Source organism: Bos indicus, chromosome 10 (genome assembly GCF_029378745.1).
Source record: "Bos indicus isolate NIAB-ARS_2022 breed Sahiwal x Tharparkar chromosome 10, NIAB-ARS_B.indTharparkar_mat_pri_1.0, whole genome shotgun sequence".
Taxonomy (NCBI): domain Eukaryota; kingdom Metazoa; phylum Chordata; class Mammalia; order Artiodactyla; family Bovidae; genus Bos; species Bos indicus.
In genome coordinates this window covers 33,800,589-33,822,427 of record NC_091769.1, presented here as the reverse complement: position 1 = coordinate 33,822,427, position 21,839 = coordinate 33,800,589, and the positions used below count along the sequence as shown (strand labels likewise).

At 37.7% G+C, this 21,839-nt stretch overlaps 1 protein-coding gene across 1 annotated transcript in view; it reads right to left on the bottom strand.

Moving 5' to 3' along the window:
• Nucleotides 1-21,839, bottom strand: part of SPRED1 (sprouty related EVH1 domain containing 1) — a 121,638-nt gene that overhangs the window by 63,070 nt on the left and 36,729 nt on the right. The gene's annotated exons all lie outside the window — the stretch shown is intronic.

The following is a 21,839-nucleotide window of genomic DNA, read 5'->3' as shown; positions in this document are numbered from 1 at the left end:
CCGCTTATTTTGTATTATGTTGCCTTTTATTACTGATTTTTAGAACTTCTTCATATTTCATAACACAAGTGGTTTTCTGTCAGAGAGTTGTATTCTTTTAAAGTTGCACGGTGTTGGTCGAGTAAGAAGTCGAAAGTCAAACTTCATTATAAAGTTGGATCCTAGCTCAGCATCTTACCTATATGTCCTTGAGAGAGTTACAATACCCACCTTTAATAAACTAAAACAAAGCCTAACACCTAATAAACACTTATGTATTATTGTGCTTAGTCATTCAGTCGTGTGCGACTCTGTGTATCGTTTTAAGTTTATTATTAGTACTACAACAAAGATTTTAAAATTGAAGTACTTGTCATACTGGTAATTCAAAGCCAGGTAGGAGCTGGGGGGGAAAATTGCAAATTCAAACATAACTCTCTATTAATTACTAGGGTCAAAATAATTCTTTGCAAAGAAGTTCTAAAAGTCTTTAAATTTACATATGACCATTCTAAGCTTTTTATGATTCAGTTACTTACAGGCTCTGATTCTTACCTATCTGGGCTCAACTGTTAAAAATCTTCCATTCAGAGAATTGGCCAGAGGAGGTATGGGTACATAAAGACCAGACTGAATTAGGTATCTAATTCTAATCCTCCTCATGGGCTAAGCTGGAACAAGTACCATCCTAAGAAGCTTGGCGGGATAGAAGTAATAATAAATGAAGGTTATTTGGTTAACCAAGAATTTAATCAAAGGATATCCAGAAACAGCACATTATCTTACACGTATCTGCTTCAAATTATATATCTGTGAATTGAACTCATGCATTTAAAGCTCAGCACATCTGAGGTTCAGTGAAGTTACAAAGTCACAAGGTGGAACTTTGATCAAAACCAAAATTCAAGGTCCCAATAATCATTTAAGTGTTTATTTCACTACAGGATCCTGACTCTTCTCACCTGATTATGTAGTAAACTGGAAACTGAGAATTTTATACTAGATTCTGCAAGACTGGAGAAATCTAAGGAGTAAAATAACCCAATTTAGAAGATCAGAGTACATTTTAACTTGAGTGCAGAAGCAGTTATCCTCCTCAGAGCACAGACTCTTATTTTATCATCTGTGATTATTACTAATTCTCATTTACAATCTGTATAATGCTTCTTAGCATATTTTATATTTTAAAAATATAAAACTGTAAGATTATTAGAAAATACATAAAAACACTGCCAGTTATTTTAGGATGGTAAAATTAAGTATTTTCCTTTCATTTCTCAGTTTCTCCAAAATTATCGTATAATTCAGTCACTCAGTCATGTCTGACTCTTTGCAACCCCACAAACCGCAGCATGCCAGGCCTCCCTGTCCATCACCAACTCTGGGAGTCCACCAAAACCCACGTCCATTGAGTCTGTGATGCCATCCAACCATCTCATTCTCTGTCATCCCCTTCTCCTCCTGCCCTCAATCTTTCCCAGCATCAGAATCTTTTCCAATGAATCAGCTCTTTGCATCACATGGCCAAAGTATTGGAGTTTCACCTTCAACATCAGTCCTTCCAATGAACACCCAGGACTGATCTCCTTTAGGATGGACTGGTTGGATCTCCTTGCAATCCAAGGGACTCTCAGGAGTCTTCTCCAACACCACAGTTCAAAAGCATCAATTCTTTAGTGCTCAGCTTTCTTTATAGTCCAACTGTCACATCCATACATGACCACTGGAAAAACCATAGCCTTGACTAGATGGACCTTTGTTGGCAAAGTAACGTCTCTGCTTTTTAATATGCTGTCTAGGTTGGTCATCTTTCCTTCCAAGGAGTAAGTTTCTTTTAATTTCATGGCTGCAGTCACCATCTGCAGTGATTTTGGAGCCCCAAAAACTTAAGTCAGCCACTGTTTCCCCATCTATTTCCCATGAAGTGATGGGACCGGATGTCATGATCTGTTTTCTGAATGTTGAGCTTTAAGGCAACTTTTTCACTCTCCAGGCTCTTTAGCTCCTCTTCATTTTCTGCCATAAGGGTGTTGTCATCTGCATATCTGAGGTTACTGACAGTTCTCCCAGCAATCTTGATTCCAGCTTGTGCATCTTCCAGCCCTATGTTTCTCATGATGTACTCTGCATAGAAGTTAAATAAGCAGGGTGACAATATACAGCCTTGACGTACTCCTTTTCCTATTTGGAACCAGTCTGTTGTTCCAAGTCCAGTTCTAACTGTTGCTTCCTGACCTGCATACAGATTTCTCAAGAGGCAGGTCAGGTGGTCTGGTATTCCCATCTCTTTCAGAATTTTCCACAGTTTATTGTGATCCACACAGTCAAAGTCTTTGGCATACTCAATAAAGCAGAAATAGATGTTTTTCTGGTATTCTCTTGCTTTTTCGATGATCCAGCGAATGTTGGCAATTTGATCTCTGGTTCCTCTGCCTTTTCTAAAACCAGCTTGAACATCTGGAAGTTCACGGTTCACATATTGCTGAAGCCTGGCTTGGAGAATTTTGAGCATTATTGTACTAGCGTGTGAGGTGAGTGCAAATGTGCAGTAGTTTGACCATTCTTTGGCATTGCCTTTCTTTGGGGGTGGAATGAAAACTGACCTTTTCCAGTCCTGTGGCCACTGCTGAGTTTTCCAAATTTGCTGGCATATGGAGTGCAGCACTTTCACAGCATCATCTTTCTTTTTGAAAGATGATTTGAAATAGCTCAACTGGAATTCTATCACCCCTACTAGCTTTGTTCATAGTGATGCTTTCTAAGGCCCACTTGACTTCACATTCCAGGATATCTGGCTCTAGGTCAGTGATCACACCATCGTGGATATCTGGGTCATGCAGATCTTTTTTGTACAGTTCTTCTGTGTATTCTTGCCACTTCTTAATATCTTCTGCTTCTGTCAGGTCCATACCATTTCTGTCCTTTACTGAGTCCATCTTTGCATGAAATCTTCCCTTGGTATCTCTATTTTCTTGAAGAGATCTCTAGTCTTTCCCATTCTATTGTTGTCCTCTATTTCTTTGCACTGATCGCTGAGGAAGGCTTTCTTATCTCTCCTTGCTATTCTCTGGAACTCTGCATTCAAATGGGTAAAACTTTCTTCTCCTTTTCTCTTCTTTTCACAGCTATTTCCAAGACCTCCTCAGACAGCCATTTTGCTTTTTTGCATTTTTTTTTCTTGAGGATGGTCTTGATCCCTGTTTCCTGTACAACGTCACGAACCTCTTTCCATAGTTCATCAGACACTCTATCAGATCTAGTCCCTTAAGTATTATAATACTGATAAAAGTAATTTAAATAAATTAAAAAATCACATTTTAACTATATCTTGGCTTTACTCAAAATACCGTAAAAATTTTAGAATGTTACTTATAAGTGTAAGAATATGTTTTAAACAAAAGAATCCCTGACATAATTCCCCTCACTATTCCCAATTTGTTTTTGTTTTATCAGAGTGCCACCTAAAAGAGATGTGTTGCCCTTTCTAGGAAAGTTAGATAAAATAAAGATTTCATTACTGAAAAAATAAGGTTGCCTGATTCATAGTTCACCTTAATACAACAAAGAGGTTTTAAAGCTGGCTAATAACTTACATAAAGTTTTTTTTGAATCTCATGTTTTCAAGCAAACCAAATAAATGTTCCCCTTATTAATCCAAGTTGATCATTCAAACTTTAAAGTACTCCGGAAGCTTATGTAAATAAATTTGTACATTTGTATATTTGTATAAGTTTGTATATTTCATATACAAACATCAGCTTATAATTTAACAATTCAGCTTTCAAGTTTAAGACCTACGACTAGAATACTTAACACAAAAATTTTCAAGCTGTTTAGTAAATGTTGGGGTGGGGGAGAGCTGACAGACCCTTCCGAGTGCCACAGTTAAATCTTTTCACCTGTGCTTTTAATCAAATGTCATCTTGTTCTCCCACATAAAATCACTAACTCTTTTGTTTCAAATACGCAACCACTCCCAAAGACATTAGTGGCAGCTCTTACAAACTTTATCATACTCTGCCTTGTAGCATATAAAAATCTGTTTGTAGTCCACTCCTTAGATAAATGGGACTTAAGAGCAAGGAAAGAAATCAGTCTCCTATTTAAAATAACAATAACTGTTTTTCTTTTTTCTGGTCATGTAAACAATAGATGCCCACTCTAGTAAATGTGGAAAACAAAGAAAAATAGTATTTTCCATCATGGAATTAAAATTCTAGCATTTGTTGGATTTTTATTCTCTCTGGTATCATATTTGCAATCTGTTAGTCTCTGAGACAACAGCTGCTACTTGACAATCTACTCTTATTGTCAAAATCTCAGAATTTCATTCTGGATCTTCTTTAAAACAGTTGAAAAGCATTTGTTCCCACTGATTTATCTAAAAAGCTGAAGAGGATGTGGAGAAAAGGACCCCTTGTATACTGCTGGTAGGGATGTAAACTGGTGCAGCCACTATAGAAACTAGTATGGAGGTTCCTCAAAAAACTAAAAAAAAAACTACCTTATAACCCATTCCTGGGTATATACCTGGAAAAAATGAATACACTAATTTGAAAAAATACATGTACCCCAATGATCACAGCAACAGTATTTACAATAGCCAAGACACAGAAGCAACCCAAGTGTGCCCATCAACAATAGGACTAGATTAAGAAGAGATAGTGTGTGTATATAACATATGTTAACATATTATATACAAACACTAATCAGGTGGCATAGTGGTAAAGAATCAGCCTGCCAGTGCAGGAGACACAAAAGTGACAGATTTGATCCCGAGGTCAGAAAGACCCCCTGGAGTAGGAAATGCAACTCACTCCAGTATTCTTGCCTAGATAATTTCATAGACAGAGAAGCCTGATGGCAGTCCACGGGAATAGGACACGATTGAGCAACTGAGTGTTCATGCACACACACACATACACACACACACACATATTATATATAAAAAAGAATATAACTCAGTCATAAAATAGTAAAATAATGCCATGTGCTGCAGACTCACAGATACAGAAAACAAACTTGTGGTTATCAAACGGGAGAGGGAAGGACAAATTAGGGTATAGGATTAACAGATACAAACTACTATATGTAAAACAGATAAGCAACAAGGATATACTGAATAGTGCAGGGACTTATACATATCATCATGTAATAATCTATAGGAAATACAGTCTACAAAAACTCTGAAACACTACACTGTATATCTGAAACTAACATAATATTATAACTCAACCACATGTCAATTAGGAACTCCCCTAGTGGTCCAGTAATTAAGATGCCACACTTGTACCAAAGGGCACATTGGTTTGATCCCTGGTTGGGGAACTAAGATCCCACATGCCGCGTGGCTTAGCAAAAAATACAAAAATAAACAAACAAAAAACCCAAAAAAAAACAAAGCAAACAAAATACGTCAATTTTTAAAAGCTTGCTGTTTCAAAAACAAATAAATACAAAGTCAAATATGACAACAACCATTTAATATTATTTTCCAAAATGGCTAAAATCTAAAGCTCTTTTTGTCCCTTTGGTACTGAACTACATAATAACCACTTTTCAAGTCAAGTTTTCATTCTAATGAAATGAAGATGCTCTTGTAATAAACTGCTTGGTTTCCCTTATTTTATGCAAAATCTAAACTGTATCTCAACCATTAATTTCTGATCTTATCTGAATAGCTACATTAAATATATCCTTCACTCACAGTAGGGGAACTGCACAATTAATGCAGAAGTCTAAGTGAGAGGTAATGTTGAACTGAACTACAATGATAACAGACAAAAGAGGGATGGACTGATGGGGGGCAGGGCTCTATTTTGGAAGAAAAGCCAAGAAGATCTGTTGATGTATTCTGAACTATCTCTAATTAGATAATTATCTATAATTCTTAACAGTCATCAGCTTCATTATCTAGAATTTATTATTTCAATAGAGCAAAAGATGATCAAACACAAAGATAAACTTTGCTTCAGTTGTATTGATCCATGTAGTTTCTTTTGAAATAGCAGTACCATATTATATATGATCCAGAATAATTCTTAAGTTATACTTTACTACATTTTGTGAATAAATACATATTATGACTGAATTTTCAAATGCAACTTGGCAATTTTTTAAAACAAATAAAGAGTACAGTTATAGAAGAATTTTTAAATCTAAAACAGCCTCCCTGGTGGCTCCCACCTGCCAAGAACCCACCTGCCAATGCAAGAGACACAGGTTCTATCCATGGTTCAGGAAGATCTCCTGGAGAATGAAATGGCAACCCATTCCAGTATTCTTGCCTGGAAAATCCCATGGACAGAAGACCCTGGCGGGCAACTGTCCATGGGGTGGCAAAAGAGTCAAACACAACTTGGTGACTAAACAACAATAGTCTAATACACAAGATAATCTTTTTCAGTTTCTTTTCTCCCTCGGAGAATCCTCTAGCTTTCTGATTACCAAGCTGATTATATGATATATTCACTCAACTATCCCCTCTTCATTTCTTCTATATTATCCCAATTGTCAACTAGGTTGTCCTTTTCTGTTGATTTGCATAAATGCTTCATATTACATATACTAATCATTTGCCAGTTATGTGAATTACATATATCTTCTTCCAAACTATGGCTTCTTTTATTTTTTAATGTCCATTGAAGAATGAAATTTTTATCTTACCACGGTCAAACATTTCTTTCCTTTATGATTTGTGCTGGCAACTTTTTGCAAGATCTCATACATACCTATTTTAAAGCTTTTTACATCCAATTAAGAGATAAAACTTTGTTTTCTTTTTAAAGTCATTTTAGCAAACAGAATATTCTATTTTCTGTGACAGTAAGAAAGTCCCTAAAATCACCCATGTCTGGCAGAGCAAGTATTCCTGTTATTTACTAAATTAGAGCACACATTCTTTTCCACTATCCAGAAGTTAAATCCAAATTGGTTTTTGTTTCTCAGCTATATATGACCTTGTTTCCACTAGGAACAGCTACCAGGTTTTCATAGCTGCTGTACAGGGTTGGTGAACTGCAATCTATTTTCATTAGTTTCTCTTTGTATATAGGGGCCATCCTGGTTTAGTGTGGATTTGTTCCAGATAATTTCTCCATCCCAACTTTCCATAAGCTTAACCCAACTTCCTACCTTTTCATGCTTTAAAACTTCTAAGTGCACATTTTTTTAAAACTTGACTGATGTATTTAACATTACTTTAAACAGTTTTCAATTATACCTTCACCAAAAAAACTGACCACTTACTACAACAATGTTGCCAATACACATCATTTACGCCCTGATCTAAGAAGCTTCCTACCAAAGGAGGAAGGAGAGTGTTCAATAAAGATTTACACAGCTTCAAAATGCAGGAAAAAAATGTAGCAAAGACAGACTATGGGCAGAGAAAATACCTAGGAAGTTATTATAATGAACTTTATATAATAAAGTATCTTAATAAACATAGTTATATGGACATATCAGTTTATATCACACTGTCACAACGCACACCCACCTGTAAGGGAAGCTAAGAAAGGTAGTATTCCAGTCCACTACGGATCCATCTAACATATTCCAGTCCACTATGGACCTATCATCCTAAAAGATGATGCTGTGAAAGTGCTGCACGCAATATGCCAGCAAATTTGGAAAACAGCAGTGGCCAGAGGACTAGAAAAGGTCACTTTTCATTCCAATCCCAAAGAAAGGGAAAGCCAAAGAATGTTCAAACTACCGCACAACTGCACTCATCTCACATGCTAGTATATTTTAAGTAAACATTATCATCCAAATATTAAATATTATTACATAGACTGGGTACAAGAGAAAAAGGAAGCATTTAATAGAAGTATTTTATCATACAGCACTTCACAGTGTAGTCAGTAACTTGTTTTCTTAGCTAAATATAAAGGCAGATGATATTCAGAAGATAACCACATTAGTACTCACGCATCTATTCACTTATCCAGCGAGCATTTATTTATATGTTTCACACATAAACACAATTTAAAGTTATGCTTCTTTGCTTATAGAAACTCCTAAGTTAGCGGACAAAGATATGTTACCAAAGATGGGAGTACATGGTAAGAAATGACTAATTTTCATATCCAATGTGGATTTTGAAATAGCAGTATCATCAGGTAGAAAAAGGCAAAGTGCACACCATGGAGGGCATGAGGAGCATGACACGAGTAATGTCATATTTAAGGACCAATATTAAGTTCAAAAGAGGATGGCATGCATAAGCAAAAGAAAGGTAAGAAATAAAATAAATGCCATCCCAAAGAAAGATGATGCCAAAGAATGCTCAAACTACTGCACATTTCCACTCATCTCACACGCTAGTAAAGTAATGCTCAAAATTCTCCAAGCCAGGCTTCAGCAATAAGTGAACTGTGAACTTCCAGATGTTCAAGCTGGTTTTAGAAAAGGCAGAGGAACCAGAGATCAAATTGCCAACATCCGCTGGATCATGGAAAAAGCAAGAGAGTTCCAGAAAAACATCTATATATGCTTTATTGACTATGCCAAAGGCTTTGACTGTGTGGATCACAATAAACTGTGGAAAGTTCTGAAAGAGATCGGAATACCAGACCATCTTCTGACCTGCCTGAGAAATCTGTATGCAGGTCAGGAAGCAACAGTTAGAACTGGACATGGAACAACAGACTGGTTCCAAATAGGAAAAGGAGTACGTCAAGGCTGTATATTGTCACCCTGCTTATTTAACTTCTATGCAGAGTACATCATGAGAAACGCTGGGCTGGAGGAAGCACAAGCTGGAATCAAGGTTGCCAAGAGAAATATCAATAACATCAGATACACAGATGACAACACCCTTATGGCAGAAAGTGAAGAAGAACTAAAGAGCCTCTTGATGAAAGTGAACGAGGAGAGTCTGGTCCCATCACTTCATGGGAAATAGATGGGGAAACAGTGGAAACACTGGCTGACTTTATTTTTCTGGGCTTCAACATCACTGCAGATGGGGATTGTGGCCATGAAATTAAGAGACGTTCACTCCTTGAAAGGAAAGATGACCAACCTAGACAGCATATTAAAAAGCAGAGACATTACTTTGCCAACAAAGGTCCATCTAGTCAAGGCTATGGTTTTTCCAGTGGTCATATATGGATGTGAGAGTTGGACTATAAAGAAAGCTGAGCACTGAAGAACTGATGCTTTTGAACTGTGGTGTTGGAGAAGACTCTTGAGAGTCCCTTGGACTGCAAGGAGATCCAACCAGTCCATTCTAAAGGAGATCAGTCCTGGTTGTTGATTGGAAGGACTGATATTGAAGCCGAAACTCCAATACTTTGGCCACCTGATAAGAGCTGACTCATTGGAAAAGACCCTGATGCTGGGAAAGATTGAGAGCAGGAGGAGGAGGGGACGACAGAGGATGAGATGGTTGGATGGCATCACCAACTTGATGGACATGGGTTTTGGTGGACTCCGGGAGTTGGTGATGGACAGGGAGGCCTGGCATGCTGTGGTTTATGGGGTCACAAAGAGTTGGTCACGACTGAGAGACTGAACTGAACTAACTTACCAGACCTTACCGTATCAAGCCTTGCACATCATGCACAAAGTTAGTACTCTATCACAGTGAAGAGACCACAGGGTGAAAAAAGCAAAGGAGTAGAATACTCTGACTTGTGTTTTTAGCAGAACTTTTACTACATCAACCTTAATGAGATGGGTTATTTCTTCATTTTACAGATACGGAAATTAAGGAATCACATTAAAAAGACAAAGGTCTTGAAAGACTCCTTTTGTATCGGCAACTTTAAAAACTATAAGTTATAATTTCCTACATAGTAATCATCAATCTGAAGCAACCACATGGCAGTTAGTAACACTGTGTTTTAATAGCAAGTCAGATTTCCTAAATTCCAAAGGCAGTTGTGTCATTTAAAAGTTATAATCTTGAACAAATTCACTTAACTTTCTGTACCTCCATTTTCCTGGTCTGTAAATTGCATCTATGGCAGGGTTTGAGAACTAAATGAGGAAATGTGTGCAAAATGCTTAGTTAGCGCTGTGCCTGGCTCATAGTTGAAGTGAACTGAAGTCGTTCAGTCTTATTCGACTCTTTGCAACCCCGTGGACTGTAGCCTATCAGGCTCCTCCGCCATGGGATTTTCCAGGCAAGCGTACTGGAGTAGGTTGCCATTTCCTTCTCCAGGGGATCTTCCAGACCCAGGGATCAAACCCAGGTCTCCCACATTGTAGACAGACACTTTACTGTCTGAGCCACCAGTGAAGTCCATAGTTAGGTGCTCAATAAATGTTACTTCTATAATGACTTAATATATTAAACTAACTTTATGATGTTCCACTATCTGTGTTCTGAAATGGTCTAAATTTGTTTTGTCCTGTAGTGTTATATAACAAACCCAGGAGACAGCCCGCATCAGAACTTTTTTCTTTGAGTAAAAACACGTAAGTATCAGTTATCTAAATCTTCCATGTACTGCTTACATAACGGAAGCATTTACATTTAGTCATAAGAATCTGGGAAGCCTTCCACAAGAATGAAAAATAAAACTAAAATCTGAAGGATATACATAGAGGTATTCACAAAACATTCTTTTAAAATCAACCATTCTAGGTTCTGCTAAACAGTTATCATCAACCTGCCAAAGTAGTTTAAAACTCCAACACTTAGTATATCTCTGCCTTCTGGCATGACTACTATCCATTCCTCTGACTCCTTGATTACCAGCACTGATGCTATCATTTCATTTTTGGAAGTTGTCTATGTCAGAAGAGCTGAACTATAAATAAAAGTTTTCACTAGTGGTCAGAAATCAGATTGTAGAAGGCAGGGAACCAACATTAATACTAGAGTTCATAATGAGATAAAAGCATTAGAATAAAATATGGTAAATTTTAAAATAATCTTGTAGTAGAAAAGACTTAAGATTCAGAGGCCATTAAAAAAATAAACTCAATTATACAAACATTCCTGCACAGTAAAAATACCATAAAGTTTACTTTTGAAAAAAGGGTAACAAATTGAGGGAGAAAATGTAAAACAATATGTATTAGTCTTCTATTGCTGCTGTAACAAATTACCCAAAACTTAGTGACTGAAAACAACACAAATGTATGCACTTCTATAAGCTGAAGTCCAAAGGGCGTCACAAGGCTACAATCAAGGTGCCAGCACTGCTGCATTCCTTTCAGGAAGTCATGCAAGAGAATGGGTTTCCTCATCATGTCCCAATTCTACAAGTCATCCACATGCCCTGATTTGTGGTCTTCAATCTTCAATGCCAGGTACATTTTTCTCTTTGACTCTTCTTCTAAAATCACATCTTTCTCTGACTGCAGTCCCACAGACAGGAAAGGTTCTCTACTTTTAAGGATTTGTATGATTAGACTAAACCCTTCCAGATAATCCAGGATAATCACCCCATATCAAAGTTCATAACCTTAATCACATTTGCAAAGTCCTAACACATTCACAGGTTCCAAGGATTAGAGTGAGGATATCTTTGAAGTATGGGGGCTATGGGTGAGGGGAGGACCAACACATTATTCTGTCTAACACAAACAACAGATAATAAAGCACAGTATCTATTTCCTTAAAAATAACTTCAAAATCAGTAAGAGAAAAACCAACAATCCAGAATAAAATAGGCAAAGCTCATGAACAAAATTTACAGAAGAAAAATATAGGTGCCATGAAATACATATATTAAAAACCCCTAACTTTGTTCGAAATAAGAGGGCAAATTAAAGGCCCTTTTTTACTTATCGGATTGGCAGATACCAAGAAATAAGTTCACTGGAGAGGGACTCCAGTATTCTTGCCTGGAGAATCCCAGGGACAGAGGAGCCTACTGGGCTCCCGTCTATGGGGTCGCACAGAGTCGGACACGACTGAAGCGACTTAGCAGCAAGAAATGTTAACACAAAAGTTAGTGAGTAGAACAGAAGTATGACCTGTTTGTAAGGTTATTTGGAAATACCTATCAAAACTTAAGATGTACATAGTTTATGACTCAGCAAAAGCTACTTCTACCCACTTTTTTACATGTATGAAATTATACCTTTATAAGCAAAGTTTAAAGAAAAATACTGCTTTTAACAGAAAAAAAATATGAAAGCAATCTAAAAAGAGGCAATAGGAAATTAAATTATGGAACACCTATTCAATGCAAATAGCCATGACAAAAATAAGCAAGCTCTTTATATTATCAAAGTGAGCTGATCTCTCTAGGTTCTATTAAATTTTTTTAAAGGTACATATGTATATTTAGTATACCACCATTTGTGGCAGAAAACAAATTCACACATACACTTATATATGAATAGAATCTTCCCTGGTGGATCAGACGGTAGAGTGTCTGCCTGCAATGTGGGAGACCCAAGTTCGATCCCTGGGTTGGGAAGATCACCTGGAGAAGGCAATGGCATCCCACTCCAGTATCCTTGCCTGGAAAATCCCATGGACGGAGGAGCCTGGTAGGCTACAGTCCATGGGGTCGCAAAGAGTCAGACACGACTGAGCGACTTCACTTTCACTTTACATAATAAAACTAGTAACTGTCTCTCTAGTGAGGGGAAATAAGAGAGGTACAAGGGTAGTTTTCTTTCCATTAAAGCCTTTTATATTTTTTGAATTTTGTACCATGTATACATATAACCCATTCAAAAACACATTTACCAAACTCTTACACATGTACGTGCACACACACACACACTCACACTCTCCCCCCACCTCCCGCCCTGCCTTGAAGGGCTATGATCTCAAAACAGTATTTGTCTCTCTAACAGGAGTTAGAACTTGCCATTAAGAGTAAAATGACAACTTTTCCAAGGAACACAGATTAATCTAATTGCCTTGTTCCCCTCCCTGTCAAAACCTGCTGTACTCTATACTCCTCCCATCAACCTGACAGAAGAAATACCTCTGCTCTGTTCCCACTTACTTACAATTTATAGTTCTCCTCAGTCACAGACACCTGTTCAAACATAAGGACTGGAATCCCAGCTCTCTTCACATATTTATGCAGAATATCCCACAAATCATCTCATATGCATATATTTCTTCTAAAGATGCTTGGCTCATTTTACTAAAGAAGCTGCTCTGTAGAAGGGTAGATAGCAAATAAGGTCTTGCCTGAAGAAAACCAGATATTCTCATACTGGACATGTCCTAAGAGAGGAGATACAAACTCAGAAGGTGGAGAGACAGGAGAAAAGATTCCAGACTACTCTCACACCTTAGAACAAGGTTTTGGGAAGGAAAGATATGCTTAAGAGGGGGTCCCTTGGTAGTAAGAGAAAAATTATTTCTACCCTCTGAAAGCAGACATAGGTTTAGCAGAGCGGTATGCCCTGCTGAATATGGTGATACGGATGCCCAGGTGAACATGGACAAGCACTAAATTATAATACATTATATAGCTCTATTTATTACTCTCCAGAAAGTCTTTCCCGATGCCTACCATTGGATTAGTATCTTTTATAAATGTTTCGACCAGATAAAGTGTGAACAGGGACTCAATTGATATTTGAGAGTCAGCTGTGGTTGATAATTCTTATTTAAAGCAAAAAGGAAATGCTGTTCCATTTTTCTGATTTAGATTAGTACATTATATCCTTATGTGTATGCTATGTAGTTGTATGTTAGGTCTATACAGGTCAGTTAGGAAATTCAACTGACAACTAACAGAAGCAGAAGATATTAAGAAGAGGAGGCAAGAATACACAGAAGAACTATACAAAAAAGATCTTCATGACCCAGATAGCCACAATGATGTGATCACTCACCTAGAGCCAAACATCATAGAATGCAAAGTCAAGTAGGCCTTAGGAAGCATCACTATGAACAAAGCTAAGGGAGGTGATGGAATTTCAGGTGGGCTATTTCAAAACCTAAAATATGATGCTGTGAAAGTGCTGTACACAATATGCCAGCAAATTTGGAAAACTCAGCAGTGGCCACAGGACTGGAAAAGGTCACTTTTCATTCCAATGCCAAAGAAAGGGAATGCCAAAGAATGTTCAAACTACTGCACAATTGCACTCATCTCACATGCTAGCAAAGTAATGCTCAAAATTCTCCAAGCTAGGCTTCAATAGTACATGAACTGTGAACTTCCAGATGTTCAATTTGGATTTAGAAAAGGCAGAGTAACCAGAGATCAAATTGCCAACATCCATTGGGTCATTGAAAAAGCAAGAGAATACCAGAAAAACATCTACTTCTGCTTCATTGACTACGCCAAAGCCTTTGACTGTGTGGATCACAACAAACTGTGGAAAATTCTTAAAGAGATGGGAATATCAGACCACCTTACCAGCCTCCTGAGAAATCTGTATGCAGGTCAAGAAGCAGGTCAAGAACAGTTAGAACCAGACACAGAACAACAGACTGGTTCCAAATTGGGAAAGGAGTATGTCAAGGCTGTATATTGCCACCCTGCTTATTTAACTTATATGCAAAGTACATCATGCAAAATGCCTGACTGGATGAAGCACAAGCTGGAAATCTAGATTGCAGGGAGAAATATCAATAACTTCAGATACACAGATGACACCACCCTTATGGCAGAAGGTAAAGAACTAAAGAGCCTCATGATGAAAGTGTAAGAGTTGGTGTGAAGGTCAACATTCAGAAAATTAAGATCATGGCATCTGGTCCCATCACTTCATGGCAGATAGATGGGCAAACAGTGGAAACAGTGACAGACTTCATTTTGGGAGGCTCCAAAATCACCCTGGATGGTGACTATAGCCAGGAAATTAAAAGACGCTTGTTCCTTGGAAGAAAAGTTATGACCAACCTAGACAGCATATTAAAAAGCAGAGACATTACTTTCGTGACAAAGATCCATCTAGTTTTCAAAAATATGGTTTTTCCAGTAGTCATGTATGGATGTGAGAGTTGGACTATAAAGAAAGCTGAACGCCAAAGAATTGATGCTTTTGAACTGTGGTGTTGGAGAAGACTCTTGAGAGTCCCTTGGACTTGAAGGAGGCCAAACCAGTTAATCCTAAAGGAAATCAGTCCTGAATATTCATTGGAAGGACTGATGCTGAAGCTGAAGCTCTAATACTATGGCCACCTGATGCAAAGAGCTGACTCATATGAAAAGACCCTGATGCTGGGAAAGATTGGAGGCAGGAGGAAAAGGGGAGGAGAGAGGATGAGATGGTTGGATGGTATCACTGACTCAATGGGCATGAGTTTGAACAATCTCCAGGAGTTGGTGATAGACAGGGGAGCCTGGCGTGCTGCAGTTCATGGGGTCGCAAAGAGGTGGACACGACTGCGCAACTGAACTGACTGACTGACGTAGTTATATGAGAAGTTCCCTTTTACCAAGTAGGAAGAAGGCAAAGTAATTTACTACTGTAGTTTCTTAGGGTCTCCAGTAAATTCCTACTGTCTGATCTCAACTGTGCTACCAAAGACACTAACGAAAACCTTGTTTGTTTATGCCTGAGATTGACTGCATCGGGGCAATAGCAAGAACATTCAGTGAGATCACTGCTCTCTCTGGTCAGGGAATAGGCTCAGGGAAATTCAACTGACACTTCTGAAGAGGGAATTATTTCACTGACAACAAAAGATAGCTTTCCCTAAGGAAGCTACAAGATTCTCTTACATTTAGTATCCACAACTTCTCAATATGGTGCCAGAGTATGGTTCTGCTCATCTTACCTTACTTTTAGTAGCGGGAAAGAGCACTCACTTTTCAAACGCACCTAGAGGCAAGTATTTAGGTAGAACCTTTGCACGTACTAAGAATGCACATAACACTTTGGCATCTAACGGCAAGGAATAGAGGAGTAACAAGGGTAAGCTGCCAATCCCGTAAATCCAGAATGCCAGTTCTTCAGGGGTCAAGCAACAAGCCGAGACACCAAAGATATGGAATCAGTGGCATGGACCCAAATTAACCACTAGAATAATCTGCTGAGGAAAATAAGTATCTCCACATTCAGTATTAAAAATCACCAACATCTCAGAGTGTGGGTTATGGCTAACAAGTGAAAGTAAGTCCAATGAGTACCTGTATAAAATAGACATTTAGCAAATATGTGTATAATTGAATCCAGAAATAAAAAACAAAATCCAATGAAGAAGTATGAAGAGTTCTCAGGTCTTCTTATCAACAGTGCATTTGGAGAGAAGCAGACAGCACAAGGTAGCTTAAACACTTAATCAAATGCTAACTGAGTAAAAATTGAGGCGCCTTCAGTGAAGGAGGTACACAGATACACAATGTTAATAACACTATCCTATACAGGGGAGTTTACAGAGTTCCTCTGAAAATGTCACACTAATCTGGGAATAAAAAGTGTAATCATAAATAGCTAATTCTAATTGTGCAACTGTGGGACCTTTGAACATTTTTTTCCTTTCAAATTCAACATAAATAGATTCAACTTTTACTGAAAATGTGGCATCCTACAGCAGCGCTGTCCAATCAAAATACAATCGAAGCCATATATGTAGTCTTCAACTTTCTGGTAGTTGAGAATAGACAGTAAAGGAGGAGGATGGCAGTGAAATGGCAGAAAAAGTAGCTCAAAGAGCATATCCCACAACACAAATACTAAAACAAAAAAAAAATTGTCAGGCAACTTTGTCAGAACTCTAGAAAATAATCAGAGGTTAACAGTGATGAAGCAAATGGTAAATCAAAAGGCAACTTTAAAATGGTAGGAAGGCTTTGTGGTACTTTTACTTGCCAGTGGCCTAACCCCACTTCCCACCTCCGCCTCAGCAGTGCACTTAAATGTCAGTCTGCATTCTCAGCATGGAATCCTGGTCCTTGGTTCCAAAGGGCACAGCAGACCTTAGTCTTAAAGTTGTATTCCTCAAACACATGGTAAGGCAACAAACGACCAGCCTCTGCTGAGGGCAATTATCACAGAAGAGGCCAACAACTGATATACCAAAAGCATAGGAGAGAAAGCTTGGAGAGACAGTCTTTTAGGAAATTAAGAAAACCATGTGCATACCCAGGGCAGGACACATGTTCAGAAAAGATGTGCGAAAAACCAGTTTTCATCTGGGCTCAGCACAGCAGGAAGTAATGGGTAAGGCAGAGTTGTAAACAGCTTGACTAAGCATTAAAGGAGTGCCTTGATACAGAGATAATCTGCAAAGAATAGCAGAATTTTCCTTCCCTCCCTGTCTCTCTCTTTTTAAACTCCTGGTGTTTAAGAAAATCTTCATCAAAACACAAAAGGAACAGAGACTTTAGGAATCATATACCAAAGAATAAAGACTTTTAACAAAAAACAGTTCAGAAAAACAACCAAACAAAACACCCAAAGCCTATAGCCAGCAATAAAACAAACACTGAAATGGGAAGAATACAAGTTCCAGAGTTGTCACGTTATAATATTCAAACTGTTCAGTTTTTAACAAAAATTTATGAAGTATGAAAAGAAATAATGAGAGTATGGCCATTCAAAAGTGAAATTAACAAAACCTGTCTGTGAGGACTCACAGATATTGGACTTCCGACACAAACACTTTAAGTCAACTGTCTTCACTATACTCAAACAGGCAAAGGAACCCAGGAAAACAACATAGTAGCAAATATTATTAAAGCGACAGAAATTATAAGAAATAGCCAAAAAGAAATTTGGGAGCTGATAAGTACAGTAAATGAAATGAAAACTGCATTAGAAAGTTTCATAGCAGATATGTGCAAGCTAAAGAATCAGTGAACTTAAAGATAGGCCAACTGAAATGACCTAGTCTGAGGTGCAGAAAGAAAAATGAAAGGAGCCTAAGAAGTCTATGGGATGCTATATGTATATGTAATGGGGAGGCTAGAAGAAAAGAAGAGAAAGGGGAAGTTACGGCTGATTCACATTGCTGTACAGCACAAACCAACACAACATTGTTAAGTAATTATCTTCCAATTAAAACTTTTAAAAAGAATATCTTTAGTCTCCAAAAAACTTTCCAAATTTGATAAGGACATAAATCTGCACATCCAAGAAATTAAATTCATAAAGGGATAAAAGAAGAGAGAAACTGGAGTTGCTGAAAGTCAAAGAATCTTGAAAGCTGTGACAGAGAAGCTACCAATCATATATAAGGGACTCTTAATAAGATTAACAGCTGACTTCTCACTGCAAACAATGGAGGCCAGAGGCAGTGGGATGACATATCTAAGGTGTTGAAAGAAAAAATAATGTCAACCAATCTATATACAGCAAAACTATCCTTCAAAAATGAAGGGTAAATTAGGGCATTCTCAGATAACTAAAGGGTTGAGGGAGTTTGCAACTATCCTTAATGAAAAGATACCAGGTAGTAACTCAAAGCCATATGAAAAAATAAAGAACTCTGGTAAGGGTTATTACATAGGTAAACATAAAACTATCATTTTTTGGACTGTAACTTCTCTTTTTGCTTCCAATAATTATTAATCTATATAATGTAAGGGGCCCATTAATGTACAAAGATGTAAATTGTGACAATAACAACATAAAAGGTAGTGGAGATGAACAGGAGCAGAGCTGTTACAGGCTATTAAAGCCAAGTTAGTATCAATTTAAAGTATCAATTTAAACTATATTAACCTGTATACTACCTGTACACTGTTTATAAGACACTGAATTTACATCCTAAACTACAAATAGGTTAAAAATGGAAATATGAAAACAGATATTCCATGAAACAGTAACCAAGGGAGCTGAGGTGGCTATATTAATATTATTATAAGTGACAAAGAAGTCATCATATAGTGATAAAAAAGTAAATTCATTAAGAAGATGTAACACTTATAAACATATATGCACCAAACAACTGCGTCCCAAACTATATGAAGAAAACACCAAAAAAACTGAAGGGAGAAACAGACCTACAATAATAGTTGGAGACTTTAATGTCTACCATACTTTTAATAATGAACATAACATCACCTAATAAAGAAGAATAAAGTACTTATATCCTGCAAAATGGTATCTCACAAATATTGTAAATGAAAAAAGATCACATATTGTATGATTTCGTTTATATGAAACATCCAGAAGAGACAAATCTACACACAGAAAACAGACTGGTGGTTGCCAGGGGATTAGGGGTGGGGTAAAGCAGAGTAACTGCTAAATGGATATGGGTTTGGTAGCTGTTTTGTTTTGTTTCTGGCCTTGCAGCTTGCAAGATCTTAGTTTCCTATCCCAACCAGAGACTGAACCTGGGCCCTCAGCAGTGAAAGTGAAGTCTTAACCCCTGGACCATAAGGGAATTCCCATGAATTTGTTTTTTTAAGGGTGATGAAAGGGTTGGAACTACACAGAGATGGTGGCTGCACACAACATGAACATACTAAATGCCACTAAACTGTACACTTTAAATGGTTAAATTTATGTTGTATGTGAATTTAACCTCCATTTAAAAAAAGTAAAAGCAGGTGGAATTAATGTTAATGTGTCAGTCATTCAGTCGTATCTGACTCTGACCCCATGAACTGTATCCTACCAGGCTCATCTGTCCAGGGGTGGATTGCCATTTCCTTCTCCAATTAATGTTAATAGTATACTTTAATCCATTATATCCCAACATATCATTAAAATAGGTAATATAAAATAATCAATGAGGTATTTTACATTTTTTTTCATACCAAGTCTTTGAAATTTGGTGCACATTTTACAAACATATATGCTATGCTATGCTATGCTAAGTCACTTCAGTCATGTCCGACTCTGTGTGACCCCATAGACGGCAGCCCACCAGGCTCCCCTGTCCCTGGGATTCTCCAGGCAAGAACACTGGAGTGGGTTGCCATTTCCTTCTCCAATGCGTGAAAGTGAAAAGAGAAAGTGAAGTCGCTCAGTCATGTCCGACTCTTAGCGACCCCATGGACTGCAGCCCACCAGGCTCCTCCGTCCATGGGATTTTCCAGGCAAGAGTACTGGAGTGGGGTGCCATTGCCTTCTCTGACAAACATATATAGCACATGTCAATTCTGACTAGTGCTCAATAGTTATATGGAGCCAACAGCTACCTTACTGGCCAGAGAATCTTATTAAAAAGATTACAAAAATAAGTTGTCAGGTAAGAATTTATTGAAACAAGACATTCTTAAAATTAGGAATACTCACTTTCTATCTTAAAACACTTGTGGGTAATCTCTAGTACTTTCTTTTTTACAAATGTAAGTAGCCATGAAATAAATAAATGTATGTATAATCCTACCTTCAATCATATTTTCTCCCTGAAATTGTCTTTACAGATTGGTAAAAGATCATCACTTAACTCTCCTATTGTCTTTTAAAGACTATAAAAGCCCCTTCTGATGAACTCAATGTATTCATTACATATCTTTCACCAGGCGCTTATTAACTTTATGACTCCTCTAAGATTATCTTTTATTCCTCCCATTTATCACATCTTAAACTTCCCTGTACCACCAACAGTGCCTTGTATACAGCAAGAACTTAACAGTTAACATTTTCCTGTTTCATCATTACTCTCTCCCCTACTACGCCTAATAAACAGTATTTCACATGCAGGTAATGATGATACCAAAAGGACAACTGCAACATCCTCAGTTCAGTTACAACAGAATGAAATCCCATGGGTATACAATTGTGAATGTATGGAAACACTCTTAGTTTATAAGCCCCACATTCCAAAGAAGAACCGAAATATGTCATTACAGTCCATGGACATAGCTTCCTCAAGTCCTGGCAAGGTAAACAAATATACCCCACTCAAGGCAAATCAAAGTTCTGGCTTCCCACCAGGTATATACACTTAGTTCATTCACAATCCTCCCAAGGCAAATGCCATTTACCAATCAGCAATGTTGCCTTGTGAGCTTCCCAGGTGGCACCAGTGGTAAAGAATCCACTTGCCAATGGAGCAGACACAGAGACATGGGTTCAGTCCCTGGGTTGGGAAGATCCCCTGGAAGAGGCCAATGGCCACCTACTCAGTGTTCTTGGCTGATGAATTCCATGGACAGAGAAGAGCTGCAAACAGCTGAGCACACAGGCACGTACAATGCACAATGTCGCCTGCTAACACAACTGATGTTCTATCTTCACCAAAATTCCTGAGGGCCAGAGCCGAACCCAAAGTCATTTTTCATAAAGGAGAAAAGATTTGGTTAGGTCTTTATTATGCAAAACAAGAGAAATTGCTAAGTAGATGGGGACACACTTACAGAAGGAAGTGCTTGCTCAATGTAATTCACCTTACTGGTATCATTGATCAGAAAACGGGTATTACCTAATTATATGCAACTTAAATTATAACAATATTCTGTTTAAGACTAAAGTTTCTTACACATGTATTTTTAATAGTACAAGTTCTAAATGTGAGAACACTGCTGTTTTCAACAAGCAAACTATCTTCCAACAACATCTCAACTGAAATGTCACTGATGGGGCAAAAAAAACTCTAGTAAAACCTTATTTAGAAAGTGGACTGTGATGGAACATTTAGAAATAACCATCTGATATGTATCTGGAGTTGTGGGGACAAAGAGCAGGTGAGAAAGTTTATAAGTGCCAGATAATTTGTGTTGGCAGAGTAGAATTTAAAAGTGGGAAGACAGGACATATGCTCCTCCAAATCAAGCCTTCTGAGGAGAAAGTCTGGCACCTGCCAATTAATGAAAGGTACAGGGATTCCCCTTGGGGATCAAAACAAAGACATTCTCAATATTTCTCCAGTTAGACTAAAATAACTAAGATTCAATTTGCAAACTACTTTTTCTTCCCTTGTAGTGAAGTTTTTTAGCTCCTCAATTTTTCCATATCCAATTACTTAGACAGTAAGTGACAGCAAGGATTCGAAGGTCTGAATAGAAATCCTATGCTTTTTATCACTGTTACAACCAAGCAAATGCACGATTGATATAGCTCACTGATAAAAA